This window comes from Cydia fagiglandana, chromosome 19 (genome assembly GCF_963556715.1).
Source record: "Cydia fagiglandana chromosome 19, ilCydFagi1.1, whole genome shotgun sequence".
NCBI classification, from domain to species: Eukaryota; Metazoa; Arthropoda; class Insecta; order Lepidoptera; family Tortricidae; genus Cydia; species Cydia fagiglandana.
Window position 1 is genome coordinate 12,501 of NC_085950.1, and position 5,000 is coordinate 17,500.

General features: G+C 37.9%; 1 non-coding gene across 1 annotated transcript in view; it reads left to right on the forward strand.

The window, feature by feature from the left end:
• Nucleotides 1–3,988: 3,988 nt before the first annotated feature.
• The window catches only part of LOC134674263 (small subunit ribosomal RNA), a 1,908-nt gene continuing 896 nt past the window's right edge, over nucleotides 3,989–5,000 (forward strand). The window contains exon 1 of the ribosomal RNA XR_010099571.1: nucleotides 3,989–5,000. This exon is cut by the window's right edge and continues 896 nt beyond it. This is a non-coding gene — a ribosomal RNA (small subunit ribosomal RNA).

The window sequence follows — 5,000 nt, forward strand, 5'->3', positions numbered from 1 at the left end:
AAAATAAAAAAAATTAATCATAAAAACCTAACCTAATTTTTTTTAAGCATAAACCCCCCCCCCCCCCCCCCCTCCCCCTCACCCCTTCCTCCAGGTTTGGTTAAGGTTTTACAATTTTAGGCTATTACAATTTTTTTCCCATTTTTCCTTGCTTAAATATGCATATGAAACCCACATAACAAGGTGAATGAATAAATAGGTCCGAAACAAAATTAATATGTCAAAGAGCTCACCCTGCACCATGACATCATTGACAGCCAGCTTATTTTTGGATTTCATGCCCCAGGATCCCGTCCATCACAACACGAAGCTTTGTACTTTTGATGCTGGCCAGCCCCGTTGAAAACAGAATGATGTTGAGCTAGAAGCTTACAGGTCCATTCAACATATCATAAGAGTTAATATTGACCTCCCTAGCATGTCCCAATTCAACATATTCATCAATGAATTTTTTATACTGCTCTAGCAACTCACACATTTTTCATTAATTTTCTCTCTATCGAGTAAAATCTTTGTAAGGCAGCGGAAAAGGAGTTACCCAAATTTAGTTCACCTAAGGGGTGTTTAAGGGGAATGTCCACCTGAAATGTGTTATTATTCAAAGTAACAGACTCCTGAAATATTTTGTACTGTCACTAACAGCAAAATTTGTTACTAAATCAGTGTTTGAGATATTGCCAGATTGGTTTATCTTGCCACCGACAACATAGCCAAATACGGTGCTTTGCAAGACAAGCCCCTCAGGCAATTTGATCCAATCATTTAATAATAATTCAAAATAAATATCACTTGCTAATGCTAATCAAACGCAGTGAATAATGTTCAAGACGAATTCACTATGCACTTACCATGTGTTATGGTCACGCAAATCACAGAAACGATTAGTTGTACAATCATTGCTCTCATTTGTCTCAGTTTGTATTTGTTCAGGTTCAGGTATATGAAAAATTTTCACTTTGACGTTTCGAGAGTCGTATTTTCCTACCAATTATTTCCATAACCATAAGATACCAGATTAAAAATCGATGCTCATCGAGTACAATTATCATTTTACTTACAATTCGGCGTGGCATACGGTACAAAATCAAGTTGCTCAAATGAAATAATAGCAAATTATCATCATCATCATCATATATTCATCTTATCATGCTTCATGAAATGTCACCATCGAATATCGAAATTAATACTCAAATTACCTTTCAAGTAATACATGAATCAACATTTTAAAATACTTTGTATTTTAACTTAAAATAACAAAGCTGTTTATAGTTTAGCGTAGGAAAAGCTAGGAAATAAAAACAATAATCGTTACAAATCGATGATTCGGTCACTGCCAAATCGATTAGACAAACTCACTTACCAATGCTCGATAGATGGCGGGCTGCAACGGCTGCTCTAATTTAAACAGAAAAATACACCTCCTTTTTTTTTAAGTAGGCCAAAGATCACAGATATAATAATATCCAAAGATGATGACTTATGAATAGGCATGATGACATTTTTTTGGAAATGGTTTCATTATAGACGCTTAATAATTACAGAAAAATTTAAAAAAAAAATCATATTCATTAATTTTGAATAAAAAAACATGTGTAATTAGTTTCGTGTCTTATGGTGTGGCGTTCAAAATATTTGCACACGGCGCGCACCTCTTCCAAATAACACAAAAATCAATAAAAATAAACGTAAGTACATTTTTTTTACACTCTATTATTATACGCAGTAGCCCCCTCCCTTCCTTTTTACTCAATCATATTATTATTAAATTTCGTTTCTACCTTTCTTCGGTCAAGGCCTCTACAGACGTTGTAACAAGTCACATTCGATTTTTTCTTTTGTCATCGATGCTAAGTTTATTTAGTTAACTTAACCAGCAAAAAGCCTAAAATTACTTTTCAGATTTAATTTAGATAAATAAATGTACCTACCCACCTAACTGCCGGACGCAAATCGAATGCGATCCAAGGTGAGTTGTGTCTGTATAGCCCCCCCCCCTCGCATTGACTGACATTGATTGATTTACATAATATGTCCAGTGTTGCCAACTTGGCATAATTGATGCCAGATCTGGCATATTTTCACTTGCTTTGGCACCAAAATTTTCCATTTAGCATCTGGCATATTATTTAGCATAATTTAGTCTAAGCCAAGTTTGCACCAACTTGCAACAATATGCGCCATCGCCTTATGTGGTTCATATTTTCATATGTATTTTTTTACTTTTTTGGACGGATGGACGTCGACGGACTATATAAAGTTGGTCAAGCAGATCTTGTCAGTAGAAAAAGGCGGAAAATTTGAATAAATTTATGTGTTTTAAGTATTTAATTTCAAGTAGACATTTTAGCATTTTTTTTAGCATATTTCAATAAACTTTGGCATAATTTTGGCATAATCTAGACATTAGTCTAGCATTTTTTCAAAATCCGAGTTGGCAACACTGAATATGTCACATCATTGACACTGACACATTCAGTTCGACGACACAATCAATCAATCAATACGATCGATCCTTTATTATTTACCTATATAAATAAATAAATAAACAAACAATTAGGTAAGTAAGTGATTCAACCGGTAAACTTTGTTCGCCATATTTTTTTTTTTTTAGCCTAACCTAACCTAACCTAACCTAACCTAACCTAACCTAACCTAACCTAACCTAACCTAACTTTTTTTTTTTTTTTTGTTTTTTTTACCTAACCTAACCTAACCTAACCTAACTTTTTTTTTCTTGTTTTTTTTTTTTAACTTAACCTAACCTAATTTTTTTATTTTTATTAATCTAACCTAACCTAACCTAACCTAACCTAACCAAACCAAATTATTATGTCCTTGAAATGGTTATAGCCTCGCAGCAAATTTTCCAGTAAAATACCTAAAGTTGGTGTATGTACTTATGTTACTTATAAACTTATAATATATGTATTATAAGATTTATCATAAGAAAAATGTAAGTACCCTATATTACCTAGTTTTAGGTATCTACAACAACACGAAACAACTGCTGCTCCTCGGAGCTTTTAGGGAGCGCGGCGGTCACACGCGCACCACCCATGTATATTACACATGCTGGTGTGGACCGACCGTTGTATTATTTATTTGCACTTTGGTCCTAGTTTACGCGTTTTAATATTGAAACGTGACAGACGGGAGATATATTCTATCCTTACCCACGGGGGAGAGTACAACGCGCGCAGTATTTACTTGCAGATTGTCTGTCACCATCGCCAATTCGAGACGACGCAACGTTGCCGATTGGTTTGAATGATGACAACATATTTGCGAGAAAATAGTGTGTTCTCCTATACGTGTGGCGAGGATCGATCGGATGATAATCCGATTTAAAACAAAGAACAATTTATAACCCTTAACGGTAATACGGTTTTTGAAACTCTCTCTCGGTGTTTTCATATCGCGAAACCTTCAAATACGCAATTGTAATTGCGGTTAGTGGTTTAGCGGTGGTGGGGATACGCTTTGATGTAAGTTTCATTATACTGTATTGGTTGTGAGGGTTTTGAGGGCTCTATAATACCTGGCGAGCGATATAAATCGTAACGAACGACTATGTTAAAAAAAGAATCTAAAAATTTAAAAAAAAAAAAATAGTGAAATTTTTATGTCTGGTCGTGGAAGAACGTTCGATTACATATCGGCGCTATGAAACATCACACACTATGTGTGTGTGTATGTGCGCGCTTTACTCACCCGCTACCTACCTAAGGTACACGCACGCACGCGTGTGTGTCTGTACCACCAGGTAGAATAGAGTGGTAAGTAAAATATCCACCAGTCTACGATACGCCACGTCGATTTCGGTATATCCGAATGGTGGCGTGTGTCGTATACGACTCGTGTCTTACGCGTGCGGTCTCCGTCGTCTGTGTGTGTGTTGTGTAGTATAATATACATAGATGATATTGGCGCGCACGCGTCGGCGCTAGTGTTTTGTGTCTCTAAACAAGACTCACATGAACACGGCAGCTCCCTGGTTGATCCTGCCAGTAGTTATATGCTTGTCTCAAAGATTAAGCCATGCATGTCTCAGTGCAAGCCGTATTAAGGCGATACCGCGAATGGCTCAATATATCAGTTTTGGTTCCTTAGATCTTACTCAGTTACTTGGATAACTGTGGTAATTCTAGAGCTAATACATGCAATCAGAACTCTGACCAGTGATGGGATGAGTGCTTTTATTAGATCAAAACCAATCGGCGGAGGGCCTCGCGTCCGAAGTCGTAACATTTTGATGAATCTGGATAACTTTTGCAGATCGCACGGTCCAGTACCGGCGACGCATCTTTCAAATGTCTGCCTTATCAACTTTCGATGGTAGTTTCTGCGACTACCATGGTTGTCACGGGTAACGGGGAATCAGGGTTCGATTCCGGAGAGGGAGCCTGAGAAACGGCTACCACATCCAAGGAAGGCAGCAGGCGCGCAAATTACCCACTCCCGGCACGGGGAGGTAGTGACGAAAAATAACGATACGGGACTCTTACGAGGCCTCGTAATCGGAATGAGTACACTTTAAATATTTTAACGAGGAACAATTGGAGGGCAAGTCTGGTGCCAGCAGCCGCGGTAACTCCAGCTCCAATAGCGTATACTAAAATTGTTGCGGTTAAAAAGCTCGTAGTTGCATTTGTGCTACGCACTGTCGGTGCGATTCATCCGAATCGATACTGACACGTTTGCGGAGCATATCGTCGGTGAATCGTATGTAAAAGTACGGTTCAATATAAAAATCCTATCGCGATGCTCTTCAGTGAGTGTCGAGGTGGGCCGACAATTTTACTTTGAACAAATTAGAGTGCTCAAAGCGGGCTCAAAATGCTGCTTGAATATTTCGTGCATGGAATAATAGAATATGATCTCGGTTCTATTTTGTTGGTTTTCAGAACTCCGAGGTAATGATTAATAGGGATAACTGGGGGCATTCGTATTGCGACGTTAGAGGTGAAATTCTTGGATCGTCGCAAGACGAACATCAGCGA